The sequence below is a fragment of the Pelophylax lessonae genome (genome assembly GCF_965119305.1).
Source record: "Pelophylax lessonae genome assembly, chromosome: 5".
NCBI lineage: Eukaryota > Metazoa > Chordata > Amphibia > Anura > Ranidae > Pelophylax > Pelophylax lessonae.
Window position 1 is genome coordinate 274,875,423 of NC_138772.1, and position 25,964 is coordinate 274,901,386.

The following is a 25,964-nucleotide window of genomic DNA, read 5'->3' on the forward strand; positions in this document are numbered from 1 at the left end:
GAAAAAGCAGCGGAAGTTCTTCAAGCACCTCGGCAAGGAGCGTGTTAACTTCCCTTCCCTCTCTGAATTACAAGAGGTGATTACTGAAGAATGGAGTAAAGGGGATAGTAAGTCTTCCCTATCTTCCAAACTTGGTAAATTGTATCCCTTTAAACCTGAAGATGTCGCTCGTTTGGAGTCTGCTCCCCTTGTGGATGCTGCAGTCACAAGATTAGCAAAGCATGTTACTTTGCCCCTGGATGATGCGGTTTCCTTCAGAGATCCCTTGGACAGGAAAATAGATCTAGACTTAAAGAGGATCTATGTTACGGCCGGAGCGGCCTGCAAGCCTGTTATGGCATTGGCAACGATGTCTAAAGCCATGGAAGTCTGGGTGTCTGATTTTGAGACTAAACTTGGAAGCATCTCGGAAGAAGCTGTTGAGAGCTTAAGTGTTTTTGGGAGACGCGTCTTTTGATGTTCTGCGCCTTTTGTCCAGATCAATGCTATCTTCAGTGACGGCAAAAAGGGCCTTGTGGCTCCGCCCTTGGCTTGCGGATCCAGCCTCTAAGCAGGCATGGTGTAAGATCCCTTTCGAGGGTACTTCCCTTTTCGGGAATAAATTGGACAGCGCCATTGCAAAGGCCACTGGCAGAAAGTCAGGTTTCCTTCCGCAGGATAAACGCTTGTTTGGCCAGAAGAAGCCTCAAACTAGGAGGCAATACACTGAGAGATCAAGAGATGCCCGCTCTTACAAACCTACTAGAGACTTTCGGAGAAATTGGAGAGGAGGCCAATCTTCTTCTCGAAGATCATCCAAAAATCCAGCGTCTGCTGGACAAGAATCTACTAAATCTTTTTGAGATTGGGCCCGTTCAGACATGCCAGGTGGGGGCACGTCTTCTCCATTTTCAGCGTGTCTGGACGGCCTCAATTACAGACTTTTGGACCGTCAGGACGGTCTCTATAGGCCACAGATGGTCATTCCTGGCAGATCCGGTTCCACGGTTCATTCCAACTCACTTGCCCTGTCTAGAAGAGAGAAGAGAAGTCTTGCTCACCTATGTAGACGCTTTGGTGGCTCAAGGAGCAGTATTTCCGGTTCCAGAGCAGGAAAAATTTCAAGGTGTTTATTCATCCCTCTTCCTAGTCCAGAAGAAGAACGGAGCTTGGAGGCCCGTTATAGATCTCACATACCTGAACAAGTTCATAAAGAACGAAAAATTCAAAATGGAAACACTCTCAACCATTCAGAAGGCAGTACTGCCAGGAGACTGGCTCGCCTCAATAGATTTGAAAGATGCGTACTTTCATGTACCTGTGGCAGTCGACTTTCACAAATATCTCCGCTTCTGTGTTCTGAACCGACATCTTCAATTCATTTGTCTACCTTTCGGCCTCTCTAACTCGCCCAGAGTATTCTCCAAAGTTCTCCTGGCTGTAGTGGCCCTCATAAGATTAAAAGGAATACGTCTACATCATTACTTAGACGATCTTCTGCTGCTGTCTCAAGAGAAAGATCAGTTATTGGCACACAGAGATCAGGTCATATCGACCCTCAAAGAGTTTGGCTGGCTGTTAAACCTACAAAAGAGTCAGCTGGAGCCCACTCAGCGCCTAGTCTATCTCGGGCGCAATTCGACACCATCGAGAATTCAATCTCTCTCCCATTAGAGAAGATACCGGTAGTGAGGGAGAGAATCCTTCCAGCTCTTTCTTCTCCTCGGCTGAAAGCCTCTCAGTGCCTCAAAATCATTGGCACCATGGTGTCCACGGCTCTGATGATCAAATGGGCTTTTTGGCATATGAGGCCCTTCCAGAAAGGGTTCCTACAACAGTTGAACCCGGAAGAGAGGGATCAATACATTCATATCTCCTCCAGCATGAGATTCAGTCTTCTTTGGTGGCTGCAACGCAAGAATCTGCTCAACTGCCACTCTCTGATTCCAGTCTCATGGGCTATAATCACAACAGACGCCAGCAACTCAGGTTGGGGGGCTCATTGTCTGTCGGAAATGACACAAGGAAAGTGGTCTTTTCAGAGACACACACCAGTCTCCAATATTCTGGAGCTCCAAGCAGCCTATCAGGCTCTTCGATCTTTTCAACACCTGGTGGAAGGGAAATCTGTAATGATTCAGATGGACAACACCACGGCAGTGTCTTATGTGAAGAGACAAGGTGGGACATGGAGTCTCTCTCTACTATGAGAATTAGACCCAATTATGTCTTGGGCTCAGGCTCATCTAGTCGATATCTCAGCAGTCTACATTCCAGGTTCACAGAACGTTCAAGCAGATTTCCTGTCCAGGGTCCAGTTGAACCACAACGAGTGGTCTCTCAATGTGGAGTCATTCAAATTGATCCTGTCTTTGGGAGTATCTCCCGAAGTCGACCTGTTCGCCTCTCCTTGCAACCACAAGTTGGAGAAGTATGTCACGAGAGGCAGATGCCATCAAGCCTACGGGACAGATGCACTAACCGACAGGTGGGAGTTCAGCAGGGCATATGCCTTTCCTCCAGTACCCATCATTCTCAAATTTCTGCAGAGACTTCAAGCGGAAGATGTAGAGATAGTGATGGTGGTGCCCTTCTGGCCAAACAGGCCATGGTTTCCGCTGCTCCTACAGCTGAGTTACCGGGACCCGGTCCCTCTTCCCCTCAGACCAGACTTGCTTCTACAGGGAATATCAGTACACCCCTGTCCTGCAATACTCCGGCTGACGGTCTGGTTCCTGAGAGGGAAAGGTTGGAATCGCTCGGCTGTCCATCTACAGCCATTTCCACCTTGATGAATGCTAGACGGCCAGGTACAAATAAGGTATACTGCAGAATCTGGTCAAGATTCATGAAGTCTGCATATCCAGAAGGTATGTCTTCCTCAGTTCCTGGGATTCAAGAAATACTAAGTTTTCTTCAGGCTGGCCTAGATATGCCCCTTTCAGTGGCAACTCTAAGAGTCCAAGTTTCGGCTTTGTCCGCCTTCTCTGGGATCATGTGGGCTCAGCACCCACTTATTCAACAGTTCTTTAAAGGAGCAATCAGGCTCAATCCTCAAAGAAAACCTAGGTTTCCAAAATGGGATCTACCTCTTGTCCTAAATGCCCTCTCAAAAAGGAGCATAGAATCCTCTTCTTCTATCAAGGATCCGACCATCCGGACTGTCTTCCTGGTAGCCATTACTTCGGCTAAAAGGGTCTCTGAATTAGGTTCCCTCGGCTGTAGAGAACCATTCCTGACTTTCTTCCCAGATCGGGTAGTGCTGATACCCATGCTAAATTCAAATCCGAAAGTCACCTCGGTGTTTCACCAGAACCAGGAGATCGTGCTTCCTACTTTTCGGTCCTCTGATGAGTCTAATCCTCATCTGTTGGATGTAGGAGAATCCTTAAAAGTTTATCTTCAAGCAACTGCACCATTCAGGCAGTCTGACAACCTCTTTGTCCTGTTCTGGGGGAAGAACAGAGGTAAACCTGCTTCATCCAGAACCATTGCATCATGGATAGTGGCAGCTATCCAACAGGCCTATAGAGCTGAGGGTCTGGCTCCTCCAGAGGCGGTGACGGCGCACTCTACAAGGAGTATCTCTCTGCCTGGGCGGCCTCGCGGCACGTGGCTCCAGATGTGATCTGCAGAGCGGCTTCATGGTCTTCGGTCAATACTTTTATGACCCACTATTGTGTGGAGCCCGCTTCTCTGTCCTCAGTTAATTTTGGTTTGACTGTTTTGTCTGCAAATAGCAGGAATTAAAGTTTCTTTGCTAAAGCATTCCCACCCGTGTGGCGTGAGCTAGTTATTTCCCACACGTAGGCTGCCATGGAGACTGACAGAAAAACGGAAAATTCCTATCAAATACTTACCGTAATTTTCCTTTCCTGATAGTCTCCATGGCAGCCGGAGTTCCCACCCTCTCGTCTTGGATTCGGCTAAGATATGGAACACCTGCTGTACCTGAGAGCTGAAATTTATGGGAGGGGGGTCCTATACCCTTGGAGTGGAGGCGGGGTTAACCCACACGTAGGCTGCCATGGAGACTATCAGGAAAGGAAAATTACGGTAAGTATTTGATAGGAATTTTCCGTTTTTCTTTATTAAGCTGACCATACATGGATCGGAATTTTGGATGGTTCCGTAGGAACTGGATGAATTTGATCCAATTGTAGCCGCTATGGTCAACAGAAACCAGTTGTTAGACCAGCTTCTGACGAACAGTCCTGCAAGAAAACCAGCATTCAATTAGTGCACACAGCTAATAAGCTGCAGCACCAATCAGTATATTTTGACAGAGGGGGAGTCCCACTGTAAGAATACAGAGACACAGCAGGCAGGATTTCCCCATCCACATTGAAAGTCTGGATGGGAAAATCAGTTCATTTTTTTTTTCTCATTCAGCCGGCTGAGCCATGTATGTCCAGCTTAAATGTCAGTTTTTCTGTAGCAGATTATATACATGTACAAATCTGCCACTTCACAAGCAGGTTAAGGGCAACCTCCAGGCATGTAATTTCAATGGTAACAGATCTCTCCTGATTATTTTTAGTTAGCTGTATATTTTTTGCTATTACTATAACCTACAACCAGAAAAAAAAAAAGTTCTCCTGCTCTAGACAATTGCAGTGATACCGCATATGTGTATAATCATTTTTTAATCCTACCTAAAATACACAAAAACTGATGCTAATTAATACTATTTTAAACATGCTTTTTTTTAAATCTTAACTAAAATGCACTGGCCTTGACCTTTGACCCTGATCTTTAACTTTGACATTAACCCTGACACTGACCTAGATCAAACCCAATCTAGCAATTTTCCTTTATTTGTTAGTTATTGTTTACACACACTTCTTTGTTTATATTCTTCTCCTTTAGGAAGAAAAAAAGATACATTGTATAGTGTATCTTTTTATCCATTCAAGAGGAGAAAAGAAACACAGGGGTGGGCTACACAGTGACTGATCACTGTGATAGCCAATCAGAGGATATAGACCTACGTCGCTGTATCCCGCCCCCTCTCGGCGGCGCACGCGCGCCGCCGGAGGCTCGCTCCCGCTGTATTCGGACACAGCGGGAGTCGGGCCAGGGGAGGAGAGGCGGCGATCATCGGGAAAGAGTGAGGAAATCCGCCCGCTTGTGTAAACAAAGCGGGCGGATCTCCTCTGTGACAGTAGGGACAGAATACAGGATTCAGCATAGCCAAACCTGCGATCTGTGTCTGTGTCACACAATCCCCTCCCCCCACACACGTCAGTAAGCATGGAGCACACATTTGACCCCTTGATCACCAACAGTGTTAACCCCTTCCCTGCCAGTGTCATTATTACAGTAACAGAGCATATTTATAGCACTGATTACTGTAGTAATGTCACTGGTCCCCCCAAAAGTGTCAAAAATATCAGTCAGGGGTCCGATGTGTCTGCCGCAATGTCGCAGTCCCGCAAATAAATCGCAGATTGCCGCCATTACTAGTAAAAAAAAAATAAACAATAAAAATTACATAAATCTTTCCCGTAGTTAGTAAACATGATAACTTTTGCACAAACCAATCAAAATACGCTTATTGTGATTTTTTTTACCAAAAAATATGTAGCAGAAAACAAATTGGCCTAAAATGTTAAAAAAATTTTGATTTGTAAATTTTTTTGTGGAATGTTATATCAGAATGTGAAAAATATTGTTTTTTTTTCAAAATTGTCGCTCTTTTTTTCAAAAATTAAAAATCGCACAGGTGATCAAATACCACCAAAAGAAAGCTCTATTTGTGGGGAAAAAAAAGGAAGTAAATTGAATTTGGATACAGCGTGGTACGACCGCACAATTGTCCGTTAACCACTTGCTGACCACTCATGTTGCTTCTACTGCAGCAGAACGGCTCGGCTAGGTCCAGGAATGTAGACCTAAATCGGGCGCATTCACGGCTCGCGCGCGCCCTGCGAGCCGATCCTGGTCTGATTCGGCTCAGAACCGATCAGTCACCAAATGCAGACCAATGATTTTTGGCCAATTTTTCAGTTCTGGCCAAAGGCATTGTGTTCCCTGCCTGTGTAATGTAAACACAGGCAGGGGAAGTGATGTAGTTTTCCCTCCTGGAGCGCTTTCGGTTCCAGGAGAAGAAGGAGAGATAGCTAAACATGAGTTCCACCAACACTACACTGACACTAACACACATAGGTACACATTTAACCCCTTGATCACCCCCCAAACCCCTCACAGTGTACACTATATACAGTGGTATACAGATCTTTTACTGATCACTGTATTTAGTGTCACTTGTGACCCTAGATCACGATTGCGCTAGGCCCAAATAGGTTTAGGCCACCCGCCATCTATCCCTAAAAAGGTTTAACCCCTTGATCTCCCCCAGTTAACCCATTCACTGCCCTGTCACAGTGTTCACTATAAACAGTGATTACCGATCACTATATTAATGTCACAGGTGATGCTAGTTAGGCTAGTTAGCGTCTGAGTCCCACCACACCACCGTTATTTAGCGTCAGTTAGAGTCAATTACACTAGTACACATACACACACACACACACACACACACACACACACACACACACATACATACATACATACATACATACACCTCCATTACTAGTATAGTGTTTGCATGATCAGCACTGATTCCTGCCACACCTGCGTTTAGCCCCTCCACCCAGCCCATCCTACCCAGGCAAGTGCAGTAATCAATAGATTACTGTCACTTCCAAAAACACAAATCACACAAAACCACTGCGTTAGCAGAGTCAGGCCTGATCTCTGCAAGCACTAGCAGTTTTTTTTTTGTAGTGACCAAATAGTCCTTGACAACCAGGTGCTTTTTTACCAGTTAGTCACACTACTGTACCTTTAAATTTAGTTGATAAAATGTCCAAACGGTGGTACAGTAGTGCAAAAGCCTACAGTATACTGACCATGTCAGATGAGAGCGATGGGGAAGCCTCACTGGCAGAATCAGGGTCAGTATACGAACCTTTAGAGAACAGCGGCTCCCTGACAGATAGCTCCGACGACGGATGGGTCCCTGCTAAGGTCAGGCGTACCCGACCCCATTCTGGAGTTGCTGAGATGCAAGAACTGGATGTTTTTCATATGCAGCAGAGTGCCAGTACTAGTGCCGCTCACACTTCTCGTGATCTGACAAGCATGAGCGGCCTAGTACACCCTGGACCTAGAACAACCAGCACTGCAGTAACACTTGGTGACGTGGCGAGTCCCATAAGTGCAGTTAAAGCTGGTGCGGTGGCTAGCATGAGTAGTGGCCCGCAGCCACCGCGTATTCGAAGACAGGCCCGTAGAGCCCATAGTGCCCTCCCTGGCATATCCTAATTGGCAGCCCACAGATTCTACAGCGCCCGTACTTCCCCCATTCACTGCCCAACCCGGAATTCGAGTGGAAACAGCTGGTTTTAATCCCCTTAATTTTTTTTGAGCTGGTTTTCACTGAAGATCTTTACAGATCTATTGTGGATCAAAGTAATTCGTATGCTAGTCAGTTTATTACCACCAATCCAATTCGCCCCTTGCCAGAGAATTTGGCTGGAATCTTTTAACGGTTTCCGAATTTTAGACCTTTCTGGGCCTATCCTTCAACATGGGCATTACAAAAAAGAGTGAATTGCGGTTATATTGGTCTACTGACCCAATTCACCAAATGTGCGTGTTCTCTGCTGTTATGTCCAGGGCTCGATACGAGCAAATATTTTGGTTCATGCAATTCAACGACAATGAACACCTTGACCCTGAATATGACCGGCTCACTTCAATCAGCGGTTTGCAGCCTTGTTTACCCCCGAACAAGATATCTGCGTTGACGAGTCCCTGATAAAGTTTACTGGCCGCCTTGCTATCAAACAGTATCTCCCCAGCAAGCTTGCCAGATGAGGGGTCAAACTGTATAAGCTATGTGACAGGGCCACAGGCTATACAGTTAGTTTCCATGTCTACGAGGGAAAAGATAGCACTGCGGAGCCCCCCGACTGCCCAGACTACATAGGGAGCAGCGGTAAACAAGTTTGGGACTTGGTGTCACCCTTATTCGGAATGGGGTACCACTTGTACGTAGACAATTTTTATTCGAGCGTGCCACTTTTTAGACACCTCTTTCAATCACAAATTGGCACTTGGGGCACCGTGCGATCTAATCGTCGGGGCTTCCCCAACGGCTAGTAAAGTGTCATTTTACATATACCCATGGCATGTGTGAGCAATATATCATTTAGTGACAACTTTGTGTAAAAAAAAATAAATAAATAATAATTTTCCCGGAACTTGTGGCAAAATATAAAATATTCCATGGACTCACCATGCCTCTCAGCAAATAGCTTGGAGTGTCAACTTTGCAAAATGGGTCATTTGGGGGGGGGGGGCGGGTGTTGTGCTATCTTGACATTTCAGGGCCTCCGAAACCGTGATAGGCAGTGAGAAAGTGAAATGAGTAATTTTTCAAACACCACAAAAAAAAAATATTCAATGAGCTCCACATGCCTCTCACAACATTCCTTAGGATGTCTACTTTCCAAAAAGTTGTAATTTGGGGGGGTTTTGTACTGCCCTGCCATTTTAGCACTTCAAGAATTGAGATAGGCAGTCAGAAATTAAAGCTGCGTAAATTCCAGTATTTACACCATAGTTTGTAGACGCTATAACTTTTGCGCAAACCAATAAAAATACACTGATTGAAATTTTTTTTGTCAAAGACATGTAGCTTAATACATTTTGGCCTAAATATATGACAAAAATTGAACATATTGGATATTTTTTAACTGTCAAAGTAGAAAATGTCAATTTGTGGCAAAATTTTCGCTCTTTTTTTATTAATATTGCAAAAAATAAAAAGCACAGAGGTGATCAAATACCACCACAAGAAAGCTCTGTTTGTGGGAAAAAAAAGGGCGTAAATTTCGTTTGGATACAGCATTGCATGACCGCGCAATTGTCAGTTAAAATCACGCAGTTCTAAGTTGAAAAAAGTGGTCTGGACGTTAAGCAGGAAAATCATCCGGTCTTAAAGTGGTTAAAAACACATGTTTATTGAGCATTTTCTACATGAAAGGATTCTGTTTTGCAGCATGTATTGCATAAATTTGGCTTTAATTTACCTTTTTGAGTTACTGTTTACCTGTCGAAACACCATGAATTTCCTAATTGAGCAAACTATGATTGGAAATAATCACTGTACATTTGATTGAATAGCTTAGTAAATGCCAGAGTTTTTTTTTTTTTGATGATGCATTTTCTAAGCTAATTGCCATTGCTCTTGAATGTGTCTAAGTACAAAGCATGAAAGTTTCAGCTTTAAATCAGAGATGTAACCAGAACAATGTTAGAATCGCTCGTGTTGATTACTCTTCTGGAGTGGGTTTAGGATCATGGGGGACATTCCCTGCTGTCTTAAACATCGTTTACAAGTGTTGCTAGTGTTAGTTATTCACTACATGACAGATGATTGGCTTTCCGCTCAGACCCTCTGTTGGTAATCTGTGCTCTAATTGCTACAATTATCCACAATCCTCTGACACTAAATTTGCATATAAACATGCTTGCATATGGTGAAAGCACACTGCGATGGCAAAACTAACATCTTGATGGTACCATCATGTCTCGTAGGTAGATTTTAACTGAGTGATTTGTGATCTCTTTGTCTTGTTTTGTAGAGCTTACCATATTTTTAGCTTTTAATTATTTTAACAAAACGAAAATTAAGCATACATACATACATATTAAAATACTAGAAGCTTCAAAGCTTAACTGAATGTTTGATACTTTAATATTATAAGAGGCCTTACAGTGACACTAAATAACATCATACACATCTACTACTTAATAGCCCTATAATATATTTTTCATGAAATTGTGCCTTACTGTGTTTTTCTACCTCCTTGTAACATCCTCTGTGAGCTCTCAATGCTCTCTTCTTCCCCTCACTTCTGTTTGTTTGGAATAAGCATTGATATTAGTTGGGGGCCATGTACTCTGCTCTATGCACACCACACATCCCTTAATCCATAGTCCCTAGTCCAACCTTGAAGCAAACAAATGGCAGCTCTTTAGTGGGAATATGGAGAATGAAGAAGCCCTCTAACAGGCGATCAGTTACATAGTTACATAGTTGGCAAGTTTGAATAAAGAATCCAGTCCATCCAATTCAACCTATGTGGATGTGTGGGTGTGTGTGTGTGTATGTATGTGAATCTTTGTCTCTACCATTTCCCATATCCTTGTATATTATGTTTGCTAAGATGCCCATCAAACAGTTTTTGAAATTGTCTATACTCCCCACTGACACAGCCAATTGTGGAAGGTCTTTACTGCTATAACAGTAAAGAACCCTTTACGCAGTTTAAGATTAAACCGCTTCTTGTCCGACTTCATTGAGTGTCCATGTGCCTTGTTAAGCGACCTAAGATGAATCACCATTTAGATATTTGTATATTGCAATCATATCCCCTCTTTAGCATCCCCAGTCCAGGGAGAATACGTTTATGTTGGTAGTTGTTCCTCATAACTGAGTTCCTCTAGACCTCGTATCAGCTTTGTTGCCCTTCTCTGGACTTTCTCCAGTTCTAACATAGCCTTCCTGAGAACTGATGACCAGAATGGGACTACATACTCAAGATGTAGCCAAACCAGAGTTTTATAAAGTGGTAGAAATACATTTTTATCTCTTGAGTATATACACTTTTTAATGCATGCTAGTCTGCTGGCCTTGCTTGATGCAGCTTGGCATTGCATGCTATTGCTGAGCCTGTGATCTACTAGGACCCCCATATCGTTTTCCATCCTTGATTCCCGCAGAGGTTCCCCTCCTTGCATTCAAATTTTAGCCTCCAAGTGCATTACTTTACATTTATCAATATTAAACCAAATTTTCCATGTAGTTTCTCACCCCTCTATTTTATCGAAGCCTTGCTGTAAACTTGCTATATTCTGTTGTGAGGTTATTACCCTGCTTAGCTTTGTATCATCGGCAAATACTGGGAATGAATTTCATATAACCACCTCTATATCATTTTACAGGTAAAAATAATTAGCCCCAGGCTTGAGCCTTGGGGCACCCCACTCAAAATTCCAGAATCTTCTGAATATATGCTATTTATCACCATCCTCTGGATGCACTTCTGTAATCAATTTTCTATCCTGGTACATACACCGTCATCAATATCAACTGACCTCAGTTTGTAAATTAAGCGTTTATGGGGTATTTTATAAAATGCTTTTACGAAATCTAGACACATTACATCCACAGGCCTTCCTCTATCCAGATGACAGCTCACTTCCTCATAGAATGTTAACAGGTTGGTTTGGTACGAATGAACCTTCCATAAATCCATGCTGGTTACTACTAATGATACCATTTTTTATCAGCAAAATTCTTGAATATAGTTCCTTATCATCTGCTCCAATAGTTTGCATAGTATTGATGTCAGGCTGACTGTAATTTCCAGGTATATATCTCGGCCCTTTTTGGAATATTGTTACCACATTATCTTTTCACCAATCAGCTGGAACTCTTCCAGTCAGCAAGTTTAAATTACATTTTTTTCCTTTAGAAATGTCAGTATTGCTGCCGCTGGCTCCTTACATTGTACAGATGCGCTACTCCCCAGGCATGATATCTAAAGGAATTTGAAATTTTTAAAACTTTAAGCATCATTAAAATCACTGCTCCAATAAAACAATCGTTTTTAAAAATAATTTGCATTGATACATGTCCCCTAGGGCAGTACCTGGGTTCCCATACATTTTTTATGGCAATAACTTGCATATAAGACTTTAAAATTAGGACTTTTGATTTTTAATGTTCATGTTCCAAAGGCTTTAATAGAGTTTGCATGTTCGCTAGAACTTTTTCCCTGTTCGAGATGTTCTGGGGCGAACTAAACAGGGGGATATTTGGCCCATCACTAATAACAACCTCAGATGTTGGAATATCAGCTTTGAAATAGCAGAATTATCGCAAAAGTAGTGCAGAAAGAAAGAAAAGACAGAGGATCAGAGATATAGAGAAAAAGAAAGAAGAGGGGGAAGAGGGAAGGTCACAGGTTGGGGTTGGGCCTAACAAAGACTAATCCTCTTCTACAGGACAGATTTCCAGATGGTAAATTTGAGTGGGCAAAAGTGACCACAATGAATCATTTTGATTCCCCTCTTAATAATTGGAAATCCTAGAATTCAATTTATTCCTATTTTTTTTTTGTTTTGTCACATAGGACAGTGGCAAGCTTTTTTTTTCGTTAAATACCGCATTTTTTGTTTGACTTGGGCTAAAGCTCTCCCCAAAATCTGTTTGGCGGCCATGAAAATAAAATATATCAATTTAACTTGGTTAGAACTACATGAAGGGGGTTTAGGATTAAGCAAGACCTCGAAGGATACTGTCTTCTAGAACTGTGTGTATTAATTCATATACCTTGTTCAAAATTGTCTGATTTTTGGGCAGTCCCATCACACATGTACCAGAGTGCCAGCAATACCACAGCGCCGAAAGCAACTTTCTAAAACCCCCTGTACAAATTTCATTATCCGAGTAGGTACCATGTACCACTAAAGTAAAATCTTATAGTTGACCTCTAGAAAAGAGGAATTTATGAACCCATGCACAATGTTATCCTATATTTTGATGGCACCTCAAACTCAATCCCCAGGTCCCTTTCTCAATGTGTGATAAGAAGGAGGATCCGATGTATCATTAGACAAGATGAATTTAAAGACTAGGGTCAATGTGCCCTTGGTCAGAGGTTCACTACAGCATTCATGTTCAAAAGGCGTAAGGATGAGTGGCAAATCTATGTGACATAGGGTTGATTTCACAAAACTGCTTAGTTAAAGCTATTGGAAAGTTCAGTAGAGGGAATTTTATGGGAAGCTTGCAAAGCATTGTAGGTCATCATGTCCTTCAATGTTAACAGATTGTATATCCAATGGAAGCCTGACACAACCCACCACTAAAATCTCCCAGGTTCTTTATGCCCTGGCACAAAAGAAGGGTTAGAAAGCAAACAGTTCAATAGCATATTGAGAAGACATCAATCCGCCCAAATATTTTACAGAGTCCCATGTTTTTAAAGAGTGTTTAAGGACCGGAGTTATGATGTTTAGAAGTTTCAGGAGTACTCCACAAACATGTGTCAATTGATGTAGGGGCAACCAAGAATGCTTCTGTACTCACCCACAGAGAGGTATTAGTAGTCGCATGGTAAGCAACCAGGGGAGGAAATTGTCTAATTTTGTTTATCAGCCTAATCAGGGTTTAATCTCCAACTTGGCAAATTGATTTTCTCATACCAAGTTCCTAGCCATCTTCTAGATAAACTTAAGTATATACACTTAAGAAAAAGCAAAAATATGCATCATTTTTATCCTTATACCAATACTCAAAATTAAGAGGGGGCAGAGCATTTTGTCACAATGAGTTAAATAATATTTCAGTGTTCTCAGGTAGCACATAACCTACCATTTTAAAGAATTCTCATTCTTTTTGTGGTCTGTCCCAGGCCAAGAGAAATAAACAACAAGCATTCAAACTATTTTATGTGTTGTGTAATAAAATGTATTTTTACAGACTCTTGTAATCTACTTTGCTGGTTTTCCAGACTTATTTAAGTTACATGTGTATATGTGCAACACCACGCTAACTCTAATATTGAATAAAGTTGCTCGCACTACAATGTGAAAAACCTTGCAACAAAAATGTGATAAAATAGTGCAGCGCTGAGAAAATATCAATAAATATGACAATAAAAAAATGAATCGTAAAGTGCAAAAGTGCCAAAATTACATGAAAATAACAATAAAGTCCTTATAGTGTAGATAAAGGCCAAAACAATGTATGATGTAGAATGAAATTGAAATGAAGATCCCAGTGCAAACTTTGTGGTATAAGTTAGTTTTGCCACCATACGTGTTTAAATCACCATTGTGTACTGTCCACCACTCATATAGATTCATTGCTTACCAGAAAATATGGACTCAGATAACTCTGGAAATATCACAACTTGATTCCATGGTAGGACTGCCATTTAGGAAACAGTCTTGTGCAGTGCATTGAACCATAAGGATAAAAAAAAAAAAACTCCATATAGTGTAAAACTGTATCTCAAAATGTATTTAAAAAGGTAGAAAACTTACATCATATCCAAATAACAAACGCTTGTATCATCATCCAACATGTAGAATCAAGGTACAATGGCCCGAATGACTAGGAATCTGACGTGTTTCGTCTTCTAAGACATCATCTGGGGTTAGACCTGATTCTACATGTTGGATAATGATACAAGTGTTGGTTATTTAGATATGATGTAAGTTTCCTACCTTTTTTAATACATTTTGAGATACAGTTTTACACTATGTGGATGCTTTTTTAATCCCTATGGTTCAACGCACTGCACAAGCATGAGTGGCAGTCCTACCGTTGTTGGATATTTGTGATATTGTTGTGATATTTACAGAGTTACCTGTATGCAGCATCCCTGGCTTTACCTTAATGTGGTCGACTCAGTGCTTATGGTATCTGAGTCCATTTTCTCTGGTAAGCAGTGAATCTATATGAGTGGTGGACGGTACACAATGATGATTTAAACACGTATGGAGCAAGACTAACTTATACCACAAAGTTTGCATTTGGATCTTCATTTCAATTTCATTCTACATTATATATTGTTGTGGACTTTATTTTATATTACACTGTAAGAAAATAAACTGAAAAGCTACAATTTTAGCTTGGAGTTAAAAGTGTCCTTTCCATTTTTACTAAATGACATTTAAAATAATGTTGTTAATTGGCACCAAAAATAACAATAACACCAAGTTTATATCAGCAGCAATTTGATCATTCGTCTAACTTGATCATTATGTCAGCACTGTCATGATCAAGAAAGAATTCTGTTTCAGTGTATGCTCATCTGCAGTTTTCACTCGTTGATTTGCTCCATTCATCAGACATGCATTATATCACTTGAATAAATGCCATTTTCCAAAGACAGATTTTTTTTTTCTGGTTACTGACAATGCTGCTCTTTGCTGTAATGCTGACTCCTACAACTTAGAATAAATCCAGGGACAGATGTACAGCACTGTTATACAGACAACCTAATTATTTTACTAATGGCAGATCCCACAAATGAACTACAATACTTTGAAGGCAGTTTGCTTTTGATTTTAGCATGTGTATGATTTCATAATGGTAACATTTCAACTTCACATTTATAAAAATGGCTACAATTTCTGAGGCAAAAGTCTCTGGTGCTAGGGTTTTAGTGCTGGTATATTTGTGTGCAAGAAAGTTAGCCTTTGGCATGGAAGATACTGGTACAGAAATGGAGAGTATGCCAAGAAGGGGTTACGTTTAATTTAGCTTCAGGGTTACACGGAGGTTTACTGTTAGTATTAAAGGAAGTATTAATCAGGAGGGTTAGTGTAAGAGTTACAGAGAGGGTATGTGTAATTCCAGTCAATACTGATAGCTATTATTTAAAATACATACCAGTAGTTCTTTTTTTTTCTGTCCAGGCATTGCTGCATCAATTCATCCATTTCCTTTTGTCAGTAGTTTGGGTAACCTGAGAACTCTCATTGTTTACCTACTTATAATGCAGGTGAGGTATTTCAAACACACCCACTGTGGGCACCTTGTATTATCTGATATAGGGTATAGTGGTATACTTTACCTGATTAGTGGTATATAGGGTATAGTGCATGTATCTGTTGGTGTTAAGTTCAGTAAAGGTATTTCATGCAGTTATTTCATTTTAGGTCCTTCCTGGAACATCTGAATTTGTTCCTATTCATAGTAATAAAGGGAATATTAGGTTAGAGCTCTGAGCTTCCTGGGGAAACACTGAGAAATGTGTTAACGTTGACTGAAGTAAAATGAAGTGATTTAACATGAAAATAGACAATACATTTTTACAGATCCAAAGATGGTGAGCTTAGCAGGTATTTGAACTGAAGAAACTGTTATCATCAAATAAAGTCTGTACCGAGGAAACTCTAGGCTATCCGGCTGTCATTCTTAGTCATTGCCAAAAATATTCTCTAAATCTCTGATCTGAAGTTGGTCTGACCTCCCTTGCTGCTCTGGGTTACATGAATCTTGGTGTTCTTTGTGTATTTCCTCCAGATCTGTGCAACAATCCTACATAATACAACTCTAGTACTTTGCCTCTGTGCATTAACCTCCTGTACTAAGGACCATTCGCTGCTGCTATCTCTCTTTATGCAGAGTAACTGGTCTTGTTTCCACCCCTTCCTGTAGCTTTCTGCAGGCAGAATGTAGCTAGTGGACCCACCCACAGCTCTATTTTCTGGACACACTATTTTCCCGCTCTTATTAGGGTTGGCGAAAGGTATTTGGTACACATAGAGTTGATATATATATTTTCTGGACTACAGTATTTGAAAATATTTGTGACCACAGTTTAGAATAAAGTCATTTTTCATTTTGGCTCCTGTGATAATGACATGTTTGTTTTTTATTTGACAGGCAAAAGTGTTACTGAAGACAAGTGACATCACAAAAAAAAGAGGTCAGTAAAGTGTTTTGTTTTTATGTAGTAAAATTGCCATATGACCCAAATAGATTGAATGTTGTCTGAGGATTTGGTCAGTTCAAAACAGAGGAATTGTTTCTAATTTTGGGATTGTTTCTAATTTGTAGGCTTCTGTTATGTTTCCCTATCACTTTATTGCAACATACAACTTACAGTAACATTACTATCTTAGTCCTTCAAACAAATGCCGTTTAGCTGCCAATTGTCCCATGTTTTCAATGTCTATAGAGTGCCATTTACCTCCAAAGGTGGATTTGGAAGATAATTGTCTATTGCAAAATGGCTTTGCTACATACAAATAAACTTTGGTTTGAGACTGTCAGAGACTTATACTATATGCCAGGGATTCCCAAACTACGGCCCTGCAGTTGTTCCGGAACTACAATTCCCATCATGCCTAGTCATGTCTGTGAATGTCAGAGTTTTACAATGCCTCATGGGATGTGTAGTTCTGCAACAGCTGCAGGGCCGTAGTTTGGGAATCCCTGCTATATGCCATTTATGAAAAGACAATAAGTAGTCTCATTGGTGAATTAATGGTTTAGTAAAGCCTTGCCTTCTCCTTTACAGCTTAGAGTGTTGACAATGATGGCATGAGCAAATGTTTTAAAAGAAGCAATTTTGTGTAACATTTACCCACACTAACAACTTGGAAAACCAACATTGTTATTTCAAACTAAAATAACTTGTACAGCAAACTCTGGACAGGAAGGCCATGCCTTGGTCAGGTACATAGTGACAGAACTAACCAATGTGACAATAAATGGCATATAGTAACTTTGGCAAAAATCCTCCTACCCCATCTTGATTTTCTGCCCAGCAGCCCTGAGATCAGGGCCGGTGCTTCCACTAGGCAAACTAGGCAGCCACCTAGGGCGCATTGCCACCTAGGGGCGCAGCCACGAGTCAGCACTCACTCTCCGTCATGAATGATCCTTGTGAGCTGAGGGGAGGGGCGGCAGTGGGGGAGGAAGAAAGGACAGAGGAAGATGCCAGGTGTCTGGGGCAGTGGCAGAACTACCAGGCCCTGGCTTTCCACCATTGTTGGGGGAGCCCCAAGGGGCAGGAAAGGAGCCCACCGGAGTGCTACCTGCATAATGATCCTCTTCGTCTGGAGCTGAGCGGCCTAATCCCTGGGCGGGAAGTGACTCTCTAATCTGAGCTGGTGGGCAGCAGCCGTTCATTTCCTTGGGTCGGTATTAAGCAGGGAGTGGAGGAGAGCTGAACCTGAGCTTGGCACTGGAGGGCGGCACCTTTACTGGAGCAGAAGCGATGAGGCAACGGAATGGTCTGAGGATGTTGGTGATGAAGGAGGTGCGGAGCTCTCTGACTGCTGCTTCTCCCTCCACCAGGAGCCGGTTGGAGCTGTGGTGAGCACTGTGGTCCAGGAGCGTCCTGGGAGTAGGAATAAGCAGGATCTTGATGAAGGAGGGCAGAGTGCAGGCCACTCTCTTGATACTGCCCAGTAAGTGTCCTCAGAACAGGGAATCAGGGTCCCTGGGTGTGACATAGAGTATCCCTGGTGTGAAAGAGAATTGTGGTCACCAGGTATGCCATGGGGAATCAGAGTCACCAGGTGTGACATGGGGGAGAGGGGGTCACAAGTGTAACAGGGGTTCGGGGTCACCAGGTGTGCCATGAGGAATTGGGATCCCTGGGTGTGCCATGGGGGATTGAGGTCCCCAGGTGTGACATGGGGGAACATCAGGGTCCCCAGGTGTGACATGGAAAAACATCAGGGTCTCCGGGTATGACATGGAGGAATATCAGGGACCCTTGATGTGACAGAGGAACATTGGGATCACTGGGTATGACAGCATTACATGGAGGAACCATCAGATCAGGGTCACTGGATATGACATAGAGCAGTTTTTAACCCCTTCCTTTTTTTTTTTTTTTTTGGGGGGGGGGGGCGCAAGTAGCTGATCTTGCCTAGGGCGTAAAACAGTCTAACACTGGCCCTGCCTGAGATGCTTGGTATTTGTTAGCATTCTTTGTTTATTGTCACCCATTGATAGCCTGACCTTGTTCCAAATAGAACACTGAGAAGTATGGGCAAGCACAAGTGTAGCATTCTGACCACACCAAGTATGGTAGTAGATCCATGCTGGTGTAATCAGTTTGAGTCCCTCAGTTTGCTGATTAGAGCTACAAGGCTGACTGGACTGTCTGTAATTCTTGTTATTACTAGAGTTTCTCAAGCTTGTTCTCATCGTTCTCTAATCTCACTGAGTGATAACGTGATGCACGTGCTCTATTTTCTCTTGTGAGTCACACTATGTGCACTGGGATCCGCTGCAGAGTTATTTCTCCATCTGTCATTTTCGGATAGATAGCTGCCCATCTATGGCCAGCGAATAAAGCCAACAAAGCATGAGAAATGTCTTGCCATTCATATACATTTTGAATATGACAATCAAAATGATATGTTAATGTGTATAGTGTTATTGGGATATCATTTTTTAAATGTATGCTCTTAACTTACTCAGCATCATCACATATAATGTGGTTGCGGACGGGAAAATCTTAGAAAGAAGTCTGTGGGGGACCAGCTGCAATGCAAAAGGAACCCTACTGGAGTATTTACTCCTTATTCTGGCAACCCTAGGCATAAAGAGCATTTACCCCTCTGCAGTGAATGTGTGTGTATGTGGGGGGACTCACTGACAGGATACATTTTTTTATAATTCCTAAAATTGGCCTTAAAAAGGCTCTATTCTAATATGCTGTGTAAAATAAGCCACATAGAGTGAACAATTCTAAAATCACTCCTTTTTTTCAAAAGGCGCTTTCAAACACTTGTTAAAAATACAATCCTAGAACAGGATAATATACTTGATTTAATAAATCTAAAGTTGCAAATGGGTAGCAAGCCATAAAATACATCTCGGTTTTTGTGTAAACTGTCATAGCCTAGAGCACTGTATAAACACTGTATGTTACTGTTGCATAAAACTCCTAAAATATTATGTACAATGTTGCTTGGTCTATTAGCCTGCAATATTGAAGGTCACTGCAGTCTCTGTCAGCCAGTGATATACGATTTTTATCCTGCTCACTTCTCTATTTTGACATTCCTTGTGATATTTGTAAGAATTTGGAAAAAATGTGGGTTGTATATAATATTCAGTAGTAATTAAACACGCTTGCAGTTGGTACAGTGGCTCTAAAAGACAATAGTACTTCCCAATAATCTTCTGTTAATAAAATCTCTAAATTCTTTGTTGATTTTTCAACGACTGACAAATGTCTGAGCTCTTACACACTACTGTTCATAAATTCACTTGGTGCCTTAGCAATGAGCTTTAAGAATCAGGCTCCTTCATGCCTCCGTGGATTTACTTACACAGTAAGAACTCACAATTCATATCTTGGGGGATGAATCAAGAGGTCAGGTTCTACATTGTAGTGAACAGCCAGACTCAATAGGAAAATACACAGCCAGATTGACAGCACTATAATTTTAGGCCACTCTCATTCATCACAAGTGATGGAGCTTCATTACTGTCGTGTTTCAGTTCAAAGGCTCGCTCTAAGTTATCTGAAGTTTTAGACATACCTTTCTTCCCCTTGGAGATGGCAAATAGGATTGAGTGTAAAGACCAAACTGAAACAATATCTCAATGTGTCATGTACCAGAGCTGAAAGGTATTGATTTAGGAAAAAAATAAAATTGCCTTTTTTTCCTAAAGTAGACCAAGCATCTGTGAGAGTGCCTTGTGGGAATCTCATAATAATTGACACAGGGAGTATGCATTAAATGAAAAACTGGTGCAGAAACAATACAAATAATAAAAAATGTATATAGATCTACCTACTGCTGGCAAACATCAGCAACAACAGCAAATTAGACATTAGGGGATATATGTAAAACAAATAGATGCCAAATTAGTGAAAGCAGGCAATCTTTATATACCCTTACCTCTATGAATTCTGGTATGACCATGAGCGTAATGTGTACAGAGTTTTTGGGGGTGTACTACGTTTCAAACTGTAAAAGGAGGAGGTAGGAGAATGCAAGAAGGTTCCCAATCAACCAGGTGGATGAATTAGGGGAGAATACAGTTCAATTTCAGAGAGCATACATTTTGAGGGTTTATGTTAAAGTATTTTACATGTGTTTACCATTTTTACAATGTAAAGAATATACTAGAGTACTGTATATGCCCAGCGCCTGCTGTTTTAAGATAAATATGTGAGTATATAAATAGTGTAGATAAATAAATAATTAAATGAATAAATGAGTACAAAGATGTGCGTTTGCAGCAGCTGCTATAGAGAAAATGTGAACGGGATGTAGGAAAGTAGTCTATGGTAGGCTACCTATAGCGCTTGCTAAACTTGATTTAAATAAAGGTGTTCAGTAAATGTTGATAATAAATAAATAATGAGTGAACTGAGAAATCACCACGCTGAGCATTTGCACCTATTGTTTGTGAATAAGCATTGTTTGCACAAGAGACTCACCATTTACTTTGGATTTTAAAATTTTGGGAACCTTATTGAACTTTCTTATGATACTTTCACTACAGTCACCTTTAATGGACTTTTATATATGAATTATTTTGTGTATATCACTATATGATATTTTCACTACAGTCACCTTTAATTAATTTTTATGTATGAATTATTTTTGTGTATATCACCATATATAACTAGAGGATTATTTATTTATTATCAACATTTACTGAACACCTTTATTTAAATCAATTTTAGCAAGTGCTATAGGTAGCCTACCATAGACTACTTTACTACCATTTTTACAAGCTTGCTTTGATATTATTTTGTAGTACAAAACATAGAGACTTGTATGTTAACCACACATGTGAGCTCTCAGTAGTCCAGGTCACCTTCTCTATCTCTGACTTTTGAGCTAACATATCATAGGGATCATTTTGAGCTAACTAACATATCATAGGGATCACATTGTTTCAGTCATCCAAACCATACCTTTGTATTGAGAGAGGCAGTAGGGATGAGCTTCAGGTTCCGACTGAAGTAGAATTCGGTCCACACTTTGCCTATTCAGTGTCCAGCCAATAGGCAAAATAGGTAGGTTGTTCACCTGCCCACCCACTGAGCTGACCCTCCAACTGCAGTGTGAAGTGATATATTTAGCAGTAATATTAGTACTTCCTAGTGTCTATTCATCGGCCCCCTCCGGTCTATTCAGAGGTCCCCTCCTCCTCTCACAAAGGTCCCTTATACTAGACCCTTAAAGGGCAAAGAGGGGACCTAATGCAGTTTTTTTTTTTTTTTTTTTAGAAAAGGGAAACCAAATCAGAAGACATTTTATTTGTTTTTTTTTTTGCACTGTAAATGTAATTTTTGTACATTGTATATATTGTACAGGTACAGGTTTAGGTAATCCCCCCATATTTAAAGGAATTTGACATTTTTAACGTGTCACTTTATGTATTATTAAAATGGATGCCAAACTGCATTTTTAAAAAAAAAATTTGTATTAGTATATGTACCCCCAAAACAGTGCACAGCCCCCATGCCATTTGTCTGACAACCTTTTGTCTATTAGCCTTTAAAATGGTCAGAACTTATTTAAAGGGTAACTCCACTTTTGTGAGGAAAAAATATTGCAGATAAAAAAAATAATAATATAGCATATACAAATGCATCACAAGCCATATTGTAATATAACGTTATGAAAATGTACCTTTCCTTTTCAATCTGCAGTGCTGTATTTTTCTGTATAATGCAATGCTATGTGGCAATCTGCAGGCATTCTGTTCCTGCTTGTGTGATTGGCTCACTGATTTTCCCATAAGTCTGCACTACCATTTAGATTTTGGACATCCTCGCATCCTCTGCAACAAACATTTCAGGTTTGGCGAGATACTCCCAAAAGGTTAACCACATCTAAAGGGATTCAGATCCTGCCACTTTCTTCACTAGATCTCAGCAAGTACAGCAGCTGATCAATAATGAAAAAGGCTCTCCCATTCACATTACCTTTGCACATGGACACCAACAAACAGCTATTTTTTCAAAGTAACTAAATAATAGGAATCTGCAACAAATTTTTTTTTTTTTTTAATCCTTCCAATGTACCTAGAGCTCCCAGAGGGATTTTTTTTTTTCTTAATGAAAGTGGAGTTACTTAAGATTCAGCTCTTATTGACTTCAGTGTGATTTGTATTAATGTTCAGAACTTACAATTTGGCAAACCTTCTGTGAACCAAACCTAGATCCATTTGGTGCATCCTTCAGAAGGAGCAGTGCAGCACAGTGATTGTGCAGCACTGCAGGAGGAATTGAATATATGTATGTACTTATGTATAAAATAAGCATGCATGGCTGCCCCCACATACATATATAATTACAATTTATAAGGGATCAGATGGATGTTGACTCCCATCTTGCATGCTGACCCCCCTGTTTTCTGCGTCTGCATCCACCTTGGAACTGCACACAGGAGGTCAATACAAGTTGATGTAGTCCTCATAAGTAAGCTCTGATAGGCGGAGTGAAACGCATTGGGGGCGTGGCCTGGTGGGGGTCCATGCTGAGACTGCCATTTACTATCATACAGCAGGTCTTGACTTGATGCGCGGCTCCTAGTCACTGCATCCACCTTGAAGCTGCCCACAGGAAGCCAATACAAGTTGATGCAGATGCAGTGACTGAACAGACACAGCTGGACACAGCCTCATGTTAAACTGTCTGTGTTCGGATCTGTGTACCTGCTTGTGCATGCATGTCACATTTTTACATGCAGCTGAGTGTGGCTGCGTCCAATTGTGTCCAAGCAGTCGCTGTACCTGCATTCAGACTGCTGATATTAAAAAGGAACTACAGTCTGCTTACATCATTTGTAATAAAAACATATTTGCCATTCTGAAGCTTCCCTCCAACCACTTTGCATATTATTTTGTATATAATGTGATTCTGTACTTGCTAATTATGCTGCGGAAATCTCCTTCCACTAAGTCTGGCTGCAGCCATTTTAACTGTGGGCAGCTGAAGCTGCTGCCTGTTCCCTCTCTGGATCTGCACAGACACACACAAACACACGCATACATATGGATATATATATATATATATATATATATATATATATATATATATATATATATATATAGCCAGGAGGTTCAGGAGACTGGCAAGCAGAGTTGAGGCAGAAGCAACCTTGGGAAAAACAGTGTCCGTGAGTATTGGGAAGCTTGCCAGGGGTCTGCCCAAGAGAGGGGACCGCACTGGAAGAGTGTCAGTGGACAGGAGTTCAGCACACACAGCAAGTTAGAAAGGGTGTTCCAAGTTAGACACTGAAGAGTAACTTAAACTTATAACTTAAGCTGATCATACTTTTTATCTTCACTTCAGTGGCAGGGTGAAGTAGCAGCCTTGCCGCACACATTGCATCTAGTGTTCTCAGAATTGTGCATAGTTTATAGTCAGGGTATCCCACTCATCCCTTCTCCCATCCCAGTTCCAAATAAAAGCACAAAAAACAATATCCCCTGGACTGATTATTGTCTGAGCTAAGGACTTTGAATGCCGTTTTGCCTGCTATTGGTCGCTAACGGTAACCCAGGTGACCCGCAAGGTGCAATTCTCAGCAGCCCTCTAGGGGGCATATATACATATATATACAGACAGACACACTCATACCACTGCTTGCCTGCACATTTCTCTTCTCTGGATAAATACACATGGATCTCTGCAGTCTCCTGTTATCTCCGCCCTTATCCAGCCACCTCCAGCTCTGCAGCTCTCATTGGCTTTCCTATGACTCACCCCTCCTCCCTTGCTGACAAACTCTCATGAGAGCTAGAGAGAGAGCTGTGCATGATGTTGTTAGCCTATTCTAATTACCAGAGAAGAAAGAGGAAGAAAGAGGAAGTGGGCTGTATAAGGTATTTACTGGCAGAAAAAAAAAAGTTTTAGGGGGCGTGTCCGGATGTGAGCAAGACAGGACGTGTCTCGGCGGAGCTCCTGGTTCTATCCTGCCATTAATCCTTCCTGGCCGTTTTCCCCGGCTTGTAACCGCTCCTGTTCGGTGGGGGAACATCTGCCCATCCTGGGGATGCCTACATCGGCCTCCGGCACTCCCGGTAAGACCCGGAAGGATCAACGCCAGACCCGCTCCGCTCGCGGCCAGGCACAGAGCTCCGCCTCCGCCATCTTGGCGCCATTGCACACACCGCAGCGCGCATCGAGGGAGAGTGGGACCATGGAGCCGGAGCAGCGGGCGGACGGTTCTCCTCAGGTGCAGCCGGCTACGTCCCAGTCCTCTGTCACACAGCAGGAGGCAGACCAGCGGGCCATTACAGCTCCGATCCTGGCGGCCATCGATGACTGCAAGGCCTCCCTCATGGTGCGGATCGACCATCTGGCCTCGGAGTGCACCCTGATACGCCACGACCTTGATAAGGTGAGGGGCCGCATTGCTACGGCGGAGGGCCGCATCTCCGACGTGGAGGACAGCACGACCACCCATGCCGCCCAACTTGCGGAACTTCAGGGCCTGGTCAAGTCTCTGCAGCACCGTGCGGACGATGCTGAAGACCGCCAACGCCGCAATAATGTGAGAGTGGTGGGGCTCCCTGAAGGGGTGGAGGGGTCTAAACCGGCCATATTTGCGGAACAATTCTTTAAGGATCTGCTCGCCCTCACGGATCTCCCCCCCACATATGTTGTGGAGCGAGCCCATCGCGTTCCCCTGGGCGCTAGGCCGCCGGGGGCCCCGCCACGGCCCTTCCTGGTCAAATTCCTGAACTATCGGGATCGGGACATGCTCCTGGCCGAGGCCCGGAAGCATCAAGACCTACACTTTGAGAACACCCGGATCATGCTCTTCCCCGACTTTTCGGCTGAAACCCAGAGGAAACGCCGGTCGTTCACGGAAGTCCGTAAACGCCTCCGAGATAAGGAAATTAAATATAGCATGCTGTACCCCAGCAGGCTCCGGGTTCAATTTAACGGTTCCGTGAAATTTTTTGAATCCCCTCAAGAGGTCTCGGAGTGGATGGACGGTATTCGCTGATTCCCGGCTGCGGACTGCTCTTCTTCACGGATCTGTCCCCTGCTTCCTGGAGTGCTGATGTCCCTTTGTGCGAGGTTTTCCCTTTTTCTTTTTTCCCCCCCGTTTTGTATCCCTTTTTTGGTCTCATGTGCTCCTGACTGCCCGGGGGCTCCGCTGGAGTCTCTACTACACTTATTTGGTTCCTGTCGAACTTTGTTTGCACTGTACAGCGTTCACTGACTCTCATGTTGGGAAGTTTGGGGCTTCAGGCCCGTGCCAGCTGGGTTTTGCCAGGATTCCCTGGCTTGTTTGATGTTGCTGGTACAAGGGCATTTGGGCAGTTTTTTTCTGGGCAGCTTTACCTCCTCCTGACTATATGGATCCTCGGGGCCTGTTGGTCTCTGTGGTGCACTGAATGTGACTCGGACAACTGGATTGTGGACTTCCTGACCATC

The 25,964-nt window shown here is 42.3% G+C and overlaps 1 protein-coding gene across 5 annotated transcripts in view; it reads left to right on the forward strand.

Annotated features, from left to right (window-relative positions):
- The window catches only part of LOC309556114 (poly(rC)-binding protein 3-like), a 1,192,398-nt gene that overhangs the window by 793,486 nt on the left and 372,948 nt on the right, over positions 1-25,964 (forward strand). For all 5 annotated transcript variants that reach the window (XM_082258445.1, XM_082258444.1, XM_082258447.1 and 2 more), the window contains one exon: positions 16,463-16,505. The gene's annotated coding sequence lies outside the window, so the exon portion shown is untranslated. The remainder of the gene's footprint in view (positions 1-16,462; positions 16,506-25,964) is intronic.